The sequence below is a fragment of the Bos taurus genome, chromosome 12 (genome assembly GCF_002263795.3).
Source record: "Bos taurus isolate L1 Dominette 01449 registration number 42190680 breed Hereford chromosome 12, ARS-UCD2.0, whole genome shotgun sequence".
NCBI classification, from domain to species: Eukaryota; Metazoa; Chordata; class Mammalia; order Artiodactyla; family Bovidae; genus Bos; species Bos taurus.
In genome coordinates this window covers 19420337-19439926 of record NC_037339.1, presented here as the reverse complement: position 1 = coordinate 19439926, position 19590 = coordinate 19420337, and the positions used below count along the sequence as shown (strand labels likewise).

At 42.4% G+C, this 19590-nt stretch overlaps 1 long non-coding RNA gene across 1 annotated transcript; it reads left to right on the top strand.

The window, feature by feature from the left end:
• Positions 1–8276: 8276 nt before the first annotated feature.
• Positions 8277–15923, top strand: LOC112449042 (uncharacterized). The gene is made up of 3 exons (XR_003037506.2): positions 8277–10809; positions 11803–11905; positions 15497–15923. It is a non-coding gene; the product is annotated as an uncharacterized lncRNA (long non-coding RNA).
• The last annotated feature ends 3667 nt before the right edge of the window (positions 15924–19590 follow it).

Sequence of the window (19590 nt, the reverse complement as noted above, 5' to 3'; positions counted from 1 at the left end):
AATGACACTTTCTCATTTGTGATGTTCCCTTTGTCCCTGGGAGATCTTGCGTGTGAGTGTGGGTGTGGCCACAGTCTAGGGTAATATACTGTTGTCTTTGGTCATGTGGCCATAATGCCTTCTTAAGAGCATCAGCACCTTACTTATTTTTTTTCTTTATTATTTACTTTTATTTTTAGCTGTGCTAGGTCTTCATTGTTGCTAGCGGGCTTTTGCTAGTTGTGGCAAGTGGGGGCTATTCTCTAGTAGTGCTGTGTGGGCTTCTCATTGCAGTGGCTTCTCTTCTTGCAGAGCATGGCTCTAGAGTGCAGGCTCAGAAAAGTTTAGTTGCCCCAAAGCATATGGGATCTTCCCAGACCAGGGATTAAACCCATGTCCTCTGCATGACAGGTGCATTCTTAACCACTGGATCACCAAGAAGTCCCACCTTACCTATTTTTAAGTTGTAGTATTTTGCATTGCACTCTTTCTATTGATACTTAAGATGTTCAGGTAATCATTTTATCATCTTTCCACAGTTTTATAGATACCTTCTGATGGCTGCATAATTCCATTAATACACCTAACTGTTGAGTTTATGAAAGGAAAAAGAACCAGGAGGCAAAAACCAAGAAAAGGAACATAGATGGAAGAAAAAAAAAAAAGAATCTCAAGAACTGAGTATATTCATAACTCTTGACAAGAAAAGTAAGTTGAGCTCTGGAAAATAACCGTCAAATCTTACAATTAGGTTTCTAATGCTTTCAGGAAAAGAAGGTTCACCTCTGGATGAGGGGCAGAGGTGGGTAGGAAGAGAGTAAAGTGCCTTACCTTGTGTAGAAGGCGCAGTGGAGAAACCGAGGCTGGAGTGGTTCACTGACCTGCTGAGGGCCACACAGAGCAGATCGCCCAGCCAGGCTTCACCCCACCATATTCTGGAGTGAATGACAATTAAGGAAGTACATACAGGAGGTATGAACGATTCTTTCTGGAAGCAGGATGGGGAAAGAAGAGAAAGAGCAATAACTAAATAGAGTATAGGGACACGGAATCACTGCTTTTTAATAATAAATGTAGGGCTCACTGGGGCTTCCCAGGTGGCGCTAGTGGTAAAGAACCTGCCTGCCAATTCTGGAGATATAAGAGACATGGGTTTGATTCCTGGGTTGGGAAGATCCCTTGGAGGAGGGCATGGCAACCCATTTCAGTATTCTAGCCTGGAAAATTACATGGATGGAGGAGCCTGGCAGGCTACAGTCCGTAGGGTCACACAGAATCAGAGACCACTGAAGTGACTTAGCACACACAGCATGCATAGTGCTCACTTCCTCCTAAGTTGCATTGAAAAAGATCCCAGTGAGGGCAGGGCCAGAAGCAGACAGACCACAGAACCCTAAACCCTGTCCTGGAGATGTGTCTATATTGGAAGTCTCACCCTGATTGTCTTTGCTCCATCAGAGCCTCCTCAGATTCATCCCTCCTTTGATAGCTGAGGCCCAGACGTGAGATGACAAAAGGCATTTCTTAATATCTCGTGGCACAACCAAGTCAAAGCCAGAAAGCTTAAATGGCTTTTCTCAAGGCAAGAGCAATGTTTCCTGACCTTGCCGGTCACAGAAACTGTCCCAGACTCTCATTTAAATATACAGAATGTCAAGAGATTTGGATTCGGGTCTATGTTGGTGGAGGATGGGAGCGGGAGCTGAAAGTAAAGTCAGTTATCCTTAAATTCGGCAGTTTTGGGTATCACTGTACTGGCAAGTAACAAAGAGAAATAAACACAGTGGCATAAATCCCCATGGTTCGGCTCACAAGAAAAGGCTTACTCATAACCATGCTGGGGGTCCTCACCCTGTCTCTGTGGTCTGATGCTACCTTGGCACATGCTGGCTTAATCTCCAGCCCAATCTGGGCACAACAGGGAGGTTCGTTGCCAAAATTATAAAGTGGCAGGAGAGGAGGGAAATGGGGCTTCTTCTGTTCCTAATCTTTCGAACTGACTATTCGTTCCTAACCAGCACACCAATCCAGACAAGGCCCGTCCTTACCTACCTTGGGTCTCCCTGGTTGCTCAGCAGGTGAAGAATCTGCCTGCAGAGCAGAAGACCCGGGTTCCATCCCTGGGTTGGGAAGATCCCCTGGAGAAGGAAATGGCAACCCACTCCAGTATTCTTGCCTGGAGAATACCTTGGACAGAGGAGCCCAGAAGGCTACAGGACATGGGGTGATAAAGAGTTGGACATGACTGGGCAACTAATATCGCCTACCTCATCCCCTTCTTCTCTGTCCCTCCAGCAGGCACTGGTGGTGGCAGCCATCCCCTCCTACAGGCTTCTCAGTCTTCGGGAGGGTGACCTGGGAGAGTCCCAACCTACTCCTAAGAGCCCAGAGTTCTCTCAGGTTTGGTGTCCGCTTTTATATTCAAAAGGGCCCCAGTGTGGATGATAAATTCCTTGTTCATGCTGCCTGTGAACAGAGCAAGAACAAAAACACAAGTGCATGAAAGCAAGAAGGAGTCTGCTAACAGTTTACAATGACTTCCATTTATCAAGCAAATCACTCAGTCATCTCAATTAATCTTCACAGCCACCCCATGAGGGAGCTCTGGGCACAGGGGTTTTTGCAGATGAGGAAAGTAACAGGGTTAAATGACTTGACCGGGGTCACCCAACTAGGAAGAGCAGAACTGGATTCAAACATCTATCTGTGCGACCCCAGCTTATGCTCTAAAAGGGGACTGCCTGCCTCCTCAGGCCATGTGGACACCAACCCACCGATTTCTGAATGTGTTAAGAAACAGAACTTTACCCAGAAAGTTGGTCGGTTGGTTTCAACATTAAAGGAGCTCTCTCAAGTTTCCTATTTTTCATCTTACATTTGCAAGTAGAAATCTATTTCTGCAGCTGTGTGTATAATTCAGCTCTTGTTTCTGTAACCTAATTTGAGAGAACACGTCCAAAAGCAGCAATGACATCTACCAAAGCACAGTTTGACTCAAGTGGATCCAACCAATTTGCAAATGGAAAATAACACTGAAGAATAAGTTTTACATCACAAATGTGGCTGCTTCAAGTCATCCTTCGTGAAACTAAAGATGTAAGTGTAACCCAGAAAATGATTCAAAATCTTTGCTTTACATATGCATAGTTTAGTCTTCTAAACCAGTTGCTCTCCCAGAAAAGACAACTTAAAGTTGCACCCTTTGCTTTCACCACCAGATTGTCTGCAGTCTCCCTTTCTTTTTTCCTTTTAAAAAAATGGGTATTTTTTTCATTTTTAATTCCAAAGCACTGCCTTTTAAAATATACACGTATATATGTATTTTTTGCCTGCACCAGGTCAGAGTTGTGGCATATGGGATCTTGTTCCCAGACCAAGGATCAAACCCAGGCCCCCTGCATGGGGAGCTCCAAGTCTTAGCCACTGAGCCACCAGGGAAGTCCCAGCAAAAGCATTGCTTTAATGCATTTTCTTTGAAAAAAACAGACAAACTTCGATCAATACCCCAATTTCAGACCTGTACATTGTACATTGTTACTGGCTTGTTTTAGTCCTTCTGTTTTTCTATCCACTATCTGCTAGCCTACATATTTATTTTTTTCTTTTAATTGAAGTTTGGTTGAGTTACAATATTATGTTAGCTTTAGGTGTACAGCACAGTGTTTCGGTATTTTTGCAGATTATGCTCCGTATAGGTTATTACAAGATAATGCTTATCGTCCTACATATTTCCTTGATTATTGCAAGCTCTGGACAGAAACAATTCGCCCAGCATTTAGAATAGTGCCTGGCACGTACGTAGTGAGTGCCAAGTCTCTTCAGTCACGTCTGACTCTTTGTGACACTATGGACGGTAACCCGCTAGACTCCTCTGTCCAAGGGATTCTCCAGGCAAGAATACTGGAGTGGTTTGCTATGCCCCTCTACAGGTGATCTTCCTGACTCAGGGATCGAACCCATGTCTCTTGTGCCTCCTGCATTGCAGCCTGATTCCTTACTGTTGAGCAACCAGGGAAGCCCTCAATAATTCTTTGTTAAATGAATGAAGGCTTTGCTCATGGCAACCAGGAACCAGATCATGTAGGGCCTTGTAAGTCCTCCACTTTATCTTAAATGTGAAGGAAAGTCGTTGGAGAGTATGTGGTCTGACTTACAGTTTTAAAAAATTACTCTAGGACTTCCCTGGCGGTCCAATGGTTAAGACTTTGAGCTTCCAATGCAGAGGGCATGGGTTAGTCCCTGGTTGGGGAGCTGGAGAACTAAGATCCCGAATGCCATGGGCTGTGGCCAAAAAATAAAAATAAAATTAATTAATTAAAAAGACCATGCTGGCTGTAGTGTGGAAGAAAGATTATATCAGGGGTAAGAGTGACCTGGGGGCAGTTAGAGGCTAATGCAACATCCAAGCAAGAAAGATAATGAGGACTTGAGTTAGGGTGAAAAAAAGGTCAGATTTTTAGATATATTTTGGTGTTACAGATGGCAGAACTTGTTAATAATGAGCGTCTGGGAGAGGGAAGAGGAATTGAGGATAACATCTACGTTTTTGGTCTCAATACTTATTCTTCTTGAGCCTGTTTCCTCTTCGGTAGTATGAGGATAATTAGAGCATCTCTCTGTTGGGATTATTGTGAGAAAGAATAGAGGACCTTGATGGCTCACACAGCACATGGTAAACCCTCAGTAAATGTTAGCTCTTCTGTTGCCTTAAAGATAAGCATTTCCTAGGATTGCAAAAATATGCACCCCACAGAGACTGAGGGAAAACAAAATTGTTTTGTAGAGTGTACCCGCCCCTCCCAAGGGACAGATATTTATTTAACAGAATACTTAGCATCAGTATTGGAATGGTTTACTTGTGCACAGATTCCTAGAAGAATTCCTCACATCTCAAACGGCTCACAATTCTCCTTTAAGTAGTGCTGTCCATTTAACATTTAGCAGAAAGAGTAAATAAAAGGTGAAATTACAAACCTCTGCTGATTAAAAAATCAATCAAAATATAACAAAAAGTACATCTGAAATAATAGTGATTAAAAAAAAACAAACTATTTGCTGCATTTTAATACATCAGAAACTAAAATACCACACTGTCCGGTTCAGCACAGGACGCCTGGCAACCCTCTTTGTCAGTTGTAACTTTCTGCAAAGCCAACAACCAACTCTTTTTGGCTGCATTGGCCTGTCCTTATTTCCCCCTGGAAAACTGTTTTAAACTTAGCACAGATAACATTTTGCCTCTATTACAATTAGCAGCTTCTCTCAACGGGTCACCTGGCTTGGCAAGTGCTTGTGTGGGGTGACCCAGTATCTTCTTTCAAAGCCTCCCAGTGGTGGCTTCCAGGTAACATGTGAAGAGATATCTGTGGGGAATTTAGGGGTTCCTTCATGCTCCTCAGGGACTTTCCTGCTGGCATCTTCTTCTGCCTCAGCAGATCTCCCTGATTATTGGTTATCTGAGCCCTCCACCCAACTAGAGACCAGCCTTTCTTCTTCGCAGACAGCCTCTCAGCCCTGCCCCCTCACAGCCAAGGCCTTTCAGGGACCCTTTTCTCTTCCTGAAGACCTCCACTCAGTCCTCTCCTCAGGTGAGACCCTAGGACATTTCTTCCATGTTTTCCTGCTTTATTGACTACTATTTATTTATTGGCGTACCAAAGCCTTTAACTGTGTTGATCACAACAAACTGTGGCAAATTTTTAAAGAGATGGAAATACCAGACCACCTTATCTGCCTCCTGAGAAACCTGTATGCAGGTCAGGAAGCAAGAGTTAGAACTGGACATGGAACAACACACTGGTTCCAAATCGGGAAAGGAGGACGTCAAGGCTGTATATTGTCACCCTGCTTATTTAACTTATATGCACAGTACATCATGCGAAATGCCGGTCTGGATGAAGCACAAGCTGGAATCAAGACTGCTGGGAGAAATATCAATAACCTCAGATATGCAAATGATACCACCCTTATGGCAGAAAACGAAGAGGAATTAAAGAGCCTCTTGTTGAAGGTGAAAGAGGAGACTGAAAAAGGTGGCTTAAAACTCAGCATTCAGAAAACTAAGATCATGGCATCCAGTCCTATCACTTCCTGGCAAACAGATGGGGAAACAATGGAAACAGTGACAGACTTTATTTTTTTGGGTTCCAAAATCACTGCAGATGGTGACTGCAGCCATGAAATTAAAAGATGCTTGCTCCTTGGAAGGAAAGTTATGACCATTCTCGACAGTATATTAAAAAGCAGAGACATTACTTTGCCAACAAAGGTCCATCTAGTCCAAGCTATGGTTTTTCCAGTAGTCGTGTATGGATGTGAGAGTCAGGCTATAAAGAAAGCTGAGCGCTAAAGAATTGATGCTTTTGAACTGTGGTGTTGGAGAAGACTCTTGAGAGTCCCTTGGACTGCAAGGAGATCCAAGCAGTCCATCCTAAAGGAAATCAGTCCTGAATATTCACTGGAAGGACTGATGCTGAAGCTGAAACTCCAATACTTTGGTCACCTGATGTGAAAACTGATTCATTGGAAAAGACCGTGATGCTGGGGAAGATTGAAGGCAGGAGAAGGGGTGACAGAGGATGAGATGGTTGGATGTCATCACCGACTTGATGGACATGGGTTTGAGCAAGCTCCGGGAGTTGGTGATGGACAGGGAAACCTGGCATGCTGCGGTCCGTGGGGTCACAAAGTCAGACACGACTGAGCAACTGAACTGAACTGTTTTCTTGCTATCCTTCTACCCAAGTAGGGGGAGCTGCCTCTTCTGCACTCTTGGAGCTGCTTTGATCTGTCCAGCGACAGCCCCTGAGAGCTGGGCCTGACTGCCCCAACTTGGGCTTCAGCTGGATCCTAGTGGCCTCTCACGGGGCAGGGACCCCCCTACTTCTACTGGCTGACCCTGGAGTCCAGATGTCCCACGTGGCCTGGACAGACTATCCTTGATCATCTTTCCTGCCAGCCACTCCCTGCAGCCCCCACAGACAAGCCGAATACAACAGTGGCTGGCTCAGATAGAGACACTCAGGAACAGGGGAGGAAGCTGATGAAGAATCAGCTCCAGAAAGAAAGTTGTGGTTCCTCTGAAACAGCAGACTACAAGGGGGCAGTTACATTTAAAGTCCTCCAAGCACATGATTCTCCGAAGATCTGGGCATTTGAATTTGGGGTTTCTGTTTTGGGGTTTTTTTGTTGTTTGTTTGCTTTTTTAGCCGCGGCACACGGCATGTGGAATTTTAGTTTACCTGACCAGGGATGGAACCTGCGCCCCTGACAGTGGAAGCCCGAAGTCCTAACCACTGAACCACCAGGGAATTCCTGGGGTTGTTTTTTAATTTTCCAAAATGAGAAAAAAAAGATTGTCAGATGACTTTTCTGCACCCTGGAAACCAGAGCCTCACCTGGAATCATAATGTAAAGCTTCAGACTCAATCTGGTGGACAGGTTCATGATAGATTTCCCCTAAAAAAGATATTATTAAAGGCCAACTTCAAACCTTTTAAAAAGTACCTATGAAATGTGATCTACATTCATGATTAAGATAGTGTTTTCAAAATTTTATGAATTTTATTTAACAATTATTATAGTACTTTTTTATGTACCAAGTATGATCCTAAGAGCTTTACAAAATTAACCTATTTAATCCTTAAACTAATGAAACATTTACTATTATTAACCTCATTTATAGGTGAGAAAATTAAGTCACAAAGAGGTTAAGTAACTTGCACAAGGTCATACAGCTAATAAGTGACAGAACCAAGAATTCAAACCCAGTGACCCTGTATGCTGAGGTCACTAGGCTATGCTGCCTCTATTAAGGGCCTGAAAAATAGATAGATAGGAAGATGTGCTGTGCTGTGCTGTGCTTAGTCACTCAGTCACGTCTGACTCTTTGTGACCCCGTGAACTGTAGCCTGCTAGGCTCCTCTGTCCAGGGGATGTCCCAAGAAAGAACACTGGAGTGGGTTACCCTGTCCTCCTCCAGGGGACTGAACCCAGGTCTCCTGCATTGCAGGCAGAGATGGATAGGTTTTTAATATATATTTATCATATATAAAATATATACTGTGTGCTCAGTAGCTCAGTCGTGTCCGACTCTTTGCAACCCCATGGACTGTAACCCACCAGGCTACTCTGTTCATGGAAGTTTCCAATGGAATGGGTTGCCATTTCCTACTCCAGGGGATCTTCCTGACCCAGGGATCGAACGCACATCTGCATTGGCAGGCAGATTCTTTACCACTGAGACACCTGGGAAGCCCCATAAAATATATACTATATGAATATATTTTTGTGTATAAATGTTATATTTTATATAGGTACATGTGTGTGTGTGTGTGTGTATGTGTGTGTGTATGAGAGAGAGCAGGATTGTAAGTGCAGTTTTCCAAATGGCCCTCTTTTGGGGTGTTTTCAAAGCATGGCTAAAACCCAGAAAACTTCTATATAATTTTTCTGTAGCTACATCCTCTTGAGGAGACTAGGGGACTGGATTCGTAAACGTTGGCTTCTCCTCTGACAAATGAGGTGGCTAAATCAGAAGAACTAGTTCGTCAAGTGAGTGTAAGAAGCGTCCAAATGCAAAATTATTCAAATTTCCTAGAAGGCTGACCAGGTAATTTTCCTCTTTAGATCTGACTCTGGGAGGTGTCCTGACTCAGTATTTCGGTAAGCTAACTCTGGACACACTTCCAGATGACACCACCCTTATGGCAGAAAGTGAAGAGGAACTAAAAAGCCTCTTGATGAAAGTGAAAGAGGAGAGTGAAAAAGTTGGCTTAAAGCTCAACATTCAGAAAAGTAAGATCATGGCATCTGGTCCCATCACTTCGTGGGAAATAGATAGGGAAACAGTGGAAACAGTGTCAGACTTTATTTTGGGGGGCTCCAAAATCACTGCTGATGGTGATTGCAGCCATGAAATTATAAGACGCTTACTCCTTGGAAGGAAAGTTATGACCAACCTAGATAGCATATTCAAAAGCAGAGACATTACTTTGCCAACCAAGGTCCATCTAGTCAAGGCTATGGTTTTTCCAGTGGTCATGTATGGATGTGAGAGTTGGACTGTGAAGAAGGCTGAGCGCTGAAGAATTGATGCTTTTGAACTGTGGTGTTGGAGAAGACTCTTGACAAGAGTCCCTTGGACTGCAAGGAGATCCAACCAGTCCATTCTGAAGGAGATCAGCCCTGGGATTTCTTTGGAAGGAATGATGCTAAAGCTGAAACTCCAGTACTTTGGCCACCTCATGTGAAGAGTTGACTCACTGAAAAGATTCTGATGCTGGGAGGGATTGGGGGCAGGAGGAGAAGGGGACGACAGAGGATGAGACGCCTGGATGGCATCACCGACTTGATGGACGTGAGTTTGAGTGAACTCTGGGAGTTCGTGATGGACAGGGAGGCCTGGTGTGCTGCAATTCATGGGGTTGCAAAGAGTCGGACACGACTGAGCGACTGAACTGAACTGAACTCCGGACTATTCTTGTGCCTTTTGGACTAAATATAATGCGAGTTTGTTCTGCTCAATAGTTCATATTCTAATACTTATGTGCAGGTTTAAGTTTAAATTTCTAGGGTCTCACGCCTCCGGATTCACCAAAAAGGTAACGCTCGAGTAAACAAGTGGGGCGTTCTAGCTACTGGTGCAACTGCGCCCCCTGCCGGCACTGGGCCGGCAAGCCGGCCTCATCAGGCGGCCTCTCCCGCTTCCCCCAGCACAGCGCATACTTTAGCCGTTCCCCTCTTTTGCAGCTTTCCAACCAAGCCAAACTGGCTTAGCGCTGCCCCGAGCTAAGCACAAGTGCACTTAGCGCTGAGCATCTAAGGTAAATCAAAGCCTCGCAGCCTTAAAGTATCACGGTCTATCGGGGCACACCCGAAGCAGCCCATTAGAATGCAGCTGCAGCCAGCCTCCTGCCCCATACGATCGCAACCACAAGTGGCACGCCAGAGCCTGAACCAAACAGCATAGTACAATGCCCTTTTGTTAGAAAGGAGGACTATGACTCACCCCATCATTTTCTGTGTGCGCAGAAACCACGGCCTGCACAGGAGCGACCAGGCCGATTGGTCGGTGCTTCGCTGAAGCCCCAGGTTACCTGGAAGCTGTCCCATAGCGAGCTCTCTAGGGTGGGCGCCAGAGGGACTGCACAGAAAACTCACGATTAAGGTTAACAGGGGCCAGGAGGAGATCTATGCATTCGGATATTAAATTAATAAGTAACAAGTGCATTAAAAATATGTGACCAAGACTTCTGATGCATTAATAACAAGATGCTAGCTTAGCTTCCCAACTAGACTTTGTTGGATTTTTTAAAAACAGAATTTTATCTGTTTGTGTTTTTCAAACTAGGCCAAGAGGCCTCCTCAATTTCTAAAACACAAAAATTCTTTCTGTTCCTCTTCTAAAACCAAATCAGACTCTGGACACACCCAGGAGCTCACTGTGTCTTTTAGTTAACTCTCTGTCGCCTTTCACTTGAGAGAAAGTTCTGCCGGTAACAAAACCTGCTATACTAGCCAAGAGGGAAAAGGACTTGAAGGAAGAGGAAGAACATGTTTTTAATAATTGTTCTCAAATCATATGAGGATAAAAAGTAAAAGAAGTCGAGAAATATGCCACTCCATGCAGGAGTCACTCTGGACAAGTGTTTCCAAGCTATGGCCTATAGGTCAGCCATCATGGCAACCAAAGGAGAATGTAATTACAAATGAGGACCTGTGAGGAGTGTCTAAGACGGTTCCCACAAAGGGTACAGTGGAGAAAAAAAAATCTGTGCAAACGAAGAAAGGCAACACTGGAAACTCATGAGAGCAGAGAAGAAGAAAAAGGTGAGAAGGGAGAGAGAATGAGGTGGGAAGCAGAGAGAAGGTGTGAGTGTGGGTAGCCACGGGCAGGGTGCATCAGGGTGAACATCTCACATTTATAATTTAATGTAAGTAATGCGTGGCTTTGTAAAACAGCAGGCAAGAAAAGAAGAACTTCAGTGTTCTCATACACATAGAGTAAATATGTGAAAATGCAGACAGTGCAGAAGAGTATAATGTAGAAGTGAAAGTCTCTCCCCCACCAACAAACAGCTGTTAATGGTGGAGCAGAGGTGCAAGGGGTGGGGACAGGCAGGAGGCCAGGCAGCCCTGAGACAGCAGCTAGAGGCCAGCTCTGGACATTGTGGTTTAAACCGAAGGTTTTCAGCTAATGGCTTCACAGGAAGCCCTTACACAGGATTCCCCCACCCCTAAAAATCCTCGCCTATTTCTCAGCAAATGTGAGAACTGTGGCCAAAAACAACAGCCACCTCCCTATTTGATTTAATCAGAAAAAAACCAAACACAACACCTCTATTTTTATGCATGCCTGAAACGTTAAGAATGTACCTGTAGCAAATTTGAACAGAGAGCATTAAGCTTTGTTATGTACTTAAACTGAGAGAAGGTGTGTATGCCGCTAAGTCACTTCAGTCGTGTCCGACTCTGTGCGACCCCATAGACGGCGGCCCACCAGGCTTCCCCGTCCCTGGGATTCTCCAGGCAAGAAAACTGGAGTGGGCTGCCATTTCCTTCTCCAATGCATGAAAGGGAAAAGTGAAAGTGAAGTCGCTCAGTCGTGTCCGACTCTTAGCGACCCCATGGACTGCAGCCTACCAGGCTCCTCCGTCCATGGGATTTTCCAGGCAAGAGTACTGGAGTGGGGTGCCATTGCCTTCTCCAGAAGGTGTGTATGACAAATATACAAATGTCACTCTCAGGACCTGGGTCAGGTGGTGTGTGGTAGTTAAAAGCTGACCAATTATGTCATATTTATATCTCTGTCCTCTGTCCTAGTTCATAGGAGGTGACAGTGGGAATGAAGATGAGGCTGGAGAGGAGGAGGTGGTGGAGCCATGTCTTATGCCTGGTGATAAATGAAAATGCTGAATTTCCACAGGTATGTTAGGATTTCACACATCCCATAGAGAGGTTAAGATAGCATTTTCTCATATAGTGTTAACATAAAATAGTTAATCCTGAAGAACAATTAACATATTACCTATTAAATAATAATAATGCTATTTATGTAATAAATAATGAATAATATTATATTATTATTATATGTATATTATATATATGTACATATATAATATATATATACATATACATATATGTATATTATATTATATATATACATATATATAATATGTAATAAATCATGAATAATAGATATTTATCAGAAACAGTCTCCTTTATACAGCTATAACTAGTTGTTATTTTAATAATAATCCTTTATATAATAATTCTTTATGAATTATTAAAGTACCAGTTTGACCTTTACCTGGAATATCTAGCAAAGTTAGGACTTGAATAGTCCTCACTGTATTGTACATACTGTATCTCTATATAGTTTCTGGGGCTTCCCCGATGGCTCCCCCAATTGTAGGCGGATGGTAAAGAATCTTCTACAGTGCAGGAGACATAGGAGACACGAGTTAGATAAGAAGATCCCCTGGCGGAGGAAATGGCATCCCACTCCTGTGTTCCTTGCCTGAGTAATCCCACGGACAGAGGAACCTGGTGGGCTACAGTCAATGGAGTCACAGAGAGTCAGGCCCAACTGAGCACATGGCACATAGTTTGTTAGTTGGTTGATTTATAACCTGCTTTGTTGAACAGGAGATTTAAGATTGCCCAGTGCCTTTCACATCAGACATGCTAAAGAGTCTCCAACTGCACGCTGTTAGGCTGTATAGAACTATATATATCACCAATGCAATGAACACTAACTTGGGCAAACTCCGGGAAATGGTGAGGAACAGGGAAGCCTGGCACGCTGCAGTCCATGGGGTTGCAAAGAGTCGGACATGACTGGGTGACTGAACAACCACAAGTATATACAAAAAATATATGCCAATTAGAGTGATCATAATGTTAGATGACTATATTTGAATACTATTAAATACTAAAACACATGGTAACTGAAATGGTTTCTCTCTCTCTATCACACACACACACACACACACACACACACACACACACATTGTTTTTAACCCCATAGCTTTTCTGAACAAAAACAGAAGAAAAATGCAGAAAATATAAAGCCAAGCTGGAGTAGGTCCTATGCAGTGAGCTCTTTGGGGTCCCTAGCAGAGACATACATCCCAGTCTGTTCACAGTCATCCAGAGTAAGACAGCTCAACAGGGACGTGAAGACTTGAGAAGATTTAGTCTTCTCAGCGTCGTCCTTTCAAAGAGCTATCATCAGACTCCTTTTGATTCTAAAGAGAAAAGGATAATAACACTGTTCTTCTTAGGGAGCTAATTCTCTCTGACTGAAGTAGTCAAACCACATAGCTCTTTCTGTTTATTTACAGTGTTGTAATTGTATAACAGGATAGAAGTACCAATGCATTCAATAGATAGAATACTCTTTATTTAAAATAGGGAAGGATTTCCTAGAGGAAGCATAAAATTAAGAATGTTATGATAATTTTGTAAACTATCCAGGTGTAATTACCATCCAATAAAAATAAAATATTTCATAATACTCTTAGTTTTCACTAGATATTGGTTTATAAGTCATGGTTCTATTGTTTACCTTGTCACAATAAAGTCCTTAAAACCAATATTCTTTATTTGTTGATATGTACTAAGTGGAAATCTTTATAATCCTGGGATTTTATGTGCAAAAAGCTGCCCAGGTAGGCCCCAGCTCCGGGTGTGCAGTACGTACAGGCTGCAGGAGCATCCTTGTGATCCAGGGGCCTATGTTGGCTGGACCTTTCTCAAGGGACCCAGAAATAACACAGCTAAAAGTGGAGAAACAGAAGCTAAGATCTCAGCTGATATGGGCCTTGCATGAGGTCAGAGGACAAGTAGTCATCAGTAAGAGAACAGTAGTGATTAGAACTGGAAGTTGAGAAAAAGAACAAGGCTTTATGAGGGCTAAATCAGCTAAAACAGTTCAAAACTAAGGCTCTGAAGGACAAAGAGTGTAAGAATATTCCCCATCCCCTGTTTTTAGTCACTGGTTTAGGGGATGATTTAGGGGGTTCCCAGGTGGTGCTAGTGGTGAAGAACCTGCCTGCCAATGCAGGAGACATGAGAGATTCGAGTTCAATTCCTGGGTCGGAAATATCCCTGGAGAAGGGCAGGGCAACCCACTCCAGTATTCTTGCCGGGAGAATCCCACGGACAGAGAAGCCTGAGGGGCTAGAGTCCATAGGGTTGCAAAGAGTAAGACATGACTAAAGTGACTTAGTGCACATGCAAGCATTACTGATTTAAATTTACACTGAGAAATTCATGGCCACAAGCAACCAAAATGATGGTGATGATGGTGGTGGCGGCATGATTGGTGTATTTTCTCCCTGTGTTCCAGACGTGTGATGCAACAGCTCTTCATCAAGAGTTGGTTGCTTGTCCGGTTTGATTGAGAAATCACTGTCACAAGCATCAGAAAAACTCAAATAGTGCATTCTTTCCACGGCCTACATGGGAAGTAGAAGGTAGCCCGATGCACAAGGAATCCAGTGGCATAAGATGATGACAGTTTAAGGGTCCACCTCTCTGTTGGAGTATCTTACTCCCCTACAGCATCTGCTTTAGAGCTGGATTTGCCACTGGGACCAGAAATGCTGGCTGTTAGTCCTTTGGGATCTAAAGCTGAAAAAGGGAGAATCAAGGGGACTAGGAATTGTTTCTGCATTCTAGGGAATGTGGAAGATTTTGCAGTTTCTTTTTTGTAAATTGGAGATACGACACCACCACCACCATCACCCGGCCCTCCCCCCTCCCCCCACCAAAAACAAAAACAGAAACTCCTAGGCTCTAGGAGTGGAGTCTTGTAGCACTCAATGGATAATGTGGTCCTGTCAGTTTTAGCCTCAGCCAGAGATGAAGGAACTAGCATTTCTGATAGAATTAAGAGATCGAAGATACTGTTTACTGAAAATAAGCCATGGATGGAGGATTCAGGGAAACAGGGACAAAACTGTATCCTCTACCTAACAGGGCCGGGTTCACAGAAGGTGAAGATAAGCATTTGAAAACGAATAAACAAATAGATAAACCAGAAAATCAAAATACAGGTAACTAATTTTAAGTAATAAAAACCCTGAGAGATCAGAATCCAGGAAATTAGATTCCGTCTAAAAGGCTATCGAGCCCGGAAATCAGAATACAGGTCTAATCATTACAGTGGCTTCTTTTGTGTTTCCTGCTGAACTAGGATGGCATGAAATTTATAGATTTTTTTCCCCAAAACATTTTATTATGAAAATTCACAAATTTACAGCAAAGTTGAGAGAATTTTATAGTGAATACTGTGTAATTACCACCTGGATTCTACCATTAATATTTTACTATACATGGGTTTTTTCAGTTCAGTTCAGTCACTGAGTCATGTCTGACTTCTACCCCAGGGACTACAGCACACAGGCCTCCCTGTCCATCACCAACTCCCGGAGTTTACTCAAACTCATGTCCATTGAGTCGGTGATGCCATCCAGCCATCTAATCCTCTGTCGTCCTCTTCTGCCTCCAGTTTTTCCCAGCATCAGGGTCTTTTCAGTTCAGTCAGTTCTTCGCGTCAGGTGGCCAAAGTATTGGAATTTCAGCTTCAGCATCAGTCCTTCCAATGAATATTCAGGACTGAATTCCTTTAGCATGGACTGGTTGGATCTCCTTGCAGTCCAAGAGACTCTCAAGAGTCATCTCCAACACCACAGTTCAAAAGCATCAATTCTTCAGTGCTCAGCTTTCTTCATAGTCCAACTCTCACATGACTACTGGAAAAACCATAACTTGGACTAGATGGACCTTTGTTAGCAAAGTAATGTCTCTGCTTTTCAATATGCTGTCTAGGTTGGTCATAACTTTCCTTCCAAGGAGCAAGCGTCTTTTCATTTCATGGCTGCAGTCACCATCTGCAGTGATTTTGGAGCCCAAAAAATAAAGTCTGTCATTGTTTCCACTGTTTCCCTATGTATTTGCCATGAAGTGATGGGACCAGATGCCATGATCTTAGTTTTCTGAATGTTAAGTTTTAAGCCAACTTTTTCACTCTCCTCTTTCACTTTCATCAAGAGGCTCTTTAGGTCTTCTTCACTTTTAAAATTTTTATTCATTCATTTATGTATTTTTGGTTGTGCTGGATCTTCATTGCTGTGCACAGGCTTTTCTCTAGTTGTTGAAAGTGCTCTCTAGTTGAGGTGCTTGGGCTTCTCACTGCAGTGGCTTCCCTTGTTGCAGGGCTTGGGCTCTAGGGCTTGGGCTTAGTAGTTGTGGTGCACTGTTTACTTGCCCCTTGGCATGTGGAATCTTCTCAGACCAGGGATTGAACTATGTCCCTCACGTTCACAGACAGATTCTTAACCACTGGACCACCAGGGAAGTCCTGCATGCGGTTTGCATGCATGCTAAGTCACTATAGTTGTGTCCAACTCTGTGCAACCCTAAGGACTGTAGCCCACCAGGCTCCTCTGTCCATGAGATTTCCCAGGCAAGAATACTGGAGTGGGCTGCCATTTCCTTCTCCAGAGGATCTTCCTGACTCAGGGATCAAACCCGTGTATCTTTATATGCATTGGCAGGTGGGTTCTTTACCACTAGTGCCACCTGGGAAGCCCAATATAATCTCTGCTGCTGCTGCTGCTGCTAAGTCATGGCAGTCGTGTCCGACTCTGTGCGACCCCATAGACGGCAGCCCACCAGGCTTCCCGTCCCTGGGATTCTCCAGGCAAGAACACTAGAGTGGGTTGCCATTTCCTTCTCCAATGCATGAAAGGGAAAAGTGAAAGTGAAGTTGCTCAGTCGTTTCTGACTCTACGTGACCCCATGGACTGCAGCCTACCAGGCTTCTCCGTCCATGGGATTTTCCAGGCATGAGTGCTGGAGTGGGGTGCCATTGCCTTCTCCGAATATAATCTCTATATACCCTCAAATGCTGAAAGATAACACTGGAAGAACACCTGCTTTAGAAGCAAATAGTCCTAATATCTAGTTCTAGCACTTACTAGTTATGCTTTTGCTTAAGTTACTTAATCTTTCTGAACCTCCATTTCCAGATCTTATAAATGCAGATCATAATTTTTACAGTGATGTTATGAGGCTTAAAAACAGATGAGAAACATTGGTGTCTTGGTGATTAGTATTAACTCACATCCAATTGCATTAACCAGAATAGTTTACATTTTTTATTTTCATGTGAATTTCTTAGATGAACATCATATATGCATATGTATAGTAAATATATTCATATATGAAAAATCTTAGTTGGCTATTATTTCAAAATGGCTAATATATAAAAGATATGGTAATATTCAGTTGATTATTTGAAGTTGTGTTCCTAACTTTGCTCACAAATAAAATACCCATTGTGCCAATATGCCTTTCTAGTGAAGCAAAAAAACCATCACGTACATTTTACAGGAAATATTGATAAAGTTAGCAAATTATATAATATTTCTAATATTTAAAGGAATGTTGTTATAAAGCCATCATACTCTGATTGGAATTAGAATAAATCTTCTAATTAAAAGGACAAAAGTCTTGTTGTCCTTTATAGAATGGCACAATCACAAAATGTGATTGTTTGAGCCACATAATGTTGGAGAAGAATTTATTTCTTTATCATTGCTTATTTCATTAAGCAATGATACAGTTTTGATATAAACCATTAAGGTAGTAAGAGATGTCAAAAATCACCTTTGTGATGAATTATAGTAAATATATTATAAGCAATATAGTCAATATATTATGGCAATATATTATTATTACATAATAATATGTACATAATTACATAATGTATGTATAATAATATACACATAAAATATGTATATATGTACACAATATACATCTATCACATAATTATTACATATATTACATATATAATACAATTATATATGTAATTATATAATAAATACAATTATTACATATATTACATAATATACATATATTACATAATAATATATTGACTATATTATATAATATATTAATATATTATTATAAGGGGCTTCTCTAGTAGCTCAGATGGTAAAGCATCTTCCTTCAATGCAGGAGACCTGGGTTTGATCCCTGGGTTGGGAAGATCCGTGAAGAAAGAAACAGCAACCCACTCCAGTATTCTTGCCTGGAGAATCCCATGAACAGAGGGGCCTGGGAAGCTACAGTCCATGGAGTCCCAAAGAGTTAGACACGACAGACTGACTAACACTTCACTTTACTTCACTATATTATAAGCATATGAAAGTAACCTATGTGATTATGAAGTTTTACTGACTATATATAGAAAAAGAAATGTCATTTAAAAATTATTAACAATAGATATATAGGGATTATCAAATGGTGGAACCCTTAAAAATCATTTCATAGAAAAAGTATATCCTTTTGCAATGTTATTGTGTATGCAGCATATAACATACTAAGCTACTTTGATCAGCAATCAAAGCAGAATTTATAGCTAACCTAAAATGTAACACTGGCTCCTTCAAGTAATTCATTCCAGTGTTTATCAACAAAGCTTATTAGCCAAAAATCCCAGTGAAAGAGTCCATAAATCAATGAATGTGGCCGTCAATGCTGAGAGATTTCTTGAACAGATACAAAAGACACTCACCGAAAAGGAAAAAATTGATAAATTGGATCTAATTATAATTAAGAACTTCATCAAAAGACACCACTAAAAAACGAAAAAAGAAAAAAAGCCGCAGACTGGAAGATGTTACTGATGCAAGTTCACAAGTGGTGTGCCCAGTGCACAGCGAGGCCAAACAAACCCAAAATGTTAGAGTTTGGAGCAGAGAAAGTTTTATTGCAGGGCCATGCAAGAAAAACACGTGGCTCGTGCTTATAACCCCCCAGACTCCCCTGGTTTGGGGGGAGAAGCTTACATGGGCAAAACTTGGGGTGAGGGCTGCTGGGTATGAGACTTTCTTCTGATTGGTTGGTGATGAGGTAACAGGGTGGTGCTCTAGTAATCTGGTACTCTCCCTGAAGTTGCCAACCTCCACTGGGTGGGGATTTTGGTTCGGGTAGAACTCAAAGATATTGTTACCTATACCTCTTGAGGAGGCACCAGGGTCTTGCACTATAATTTTCCAATTGTTCCTCCTTTGTTTCTACATCCCCTTACTTCCCTGATTAGCAACTGTTTGAATCTGCTCTTTGGTATTCAGGAAGGTCTAGGAGACAGAAGCCCTTTTCCTGCAAATAAGAAAACAGGGGACATAGAAAGGCTTTTGTGCGCAGGAGGGCCCCACAAGGGTCCTGCTTGCTTTCAAGATACTCATAATATCTTATATCTGACAGAAGACTTTTATCCAGAATATATTTAAAAACTCTTACAAATTAATAATGAATAAAAAACAATTCAGTTGTTTAAAAAAGGCAGACTTAAATAGGCACTTCATGCTCAAGACAACCTGCTTTATCTTCCACAGAAGAGAAGGGGATTAAGGTACACATCTTCTAGGTTGAAAAAAAAGTAAAAGTGTTAATTGCTCAGTCATTTCTAACTCATAGTGACCCCATGGACTGTAGCCTGCCAGGCTCCTCTATCCATGGGATTCTCCAGGCAAGAATACCGGAGTGAATTGCCATTCGCTTCTCCAGGGGATCTTCCCAATCCAGGGATTGAAC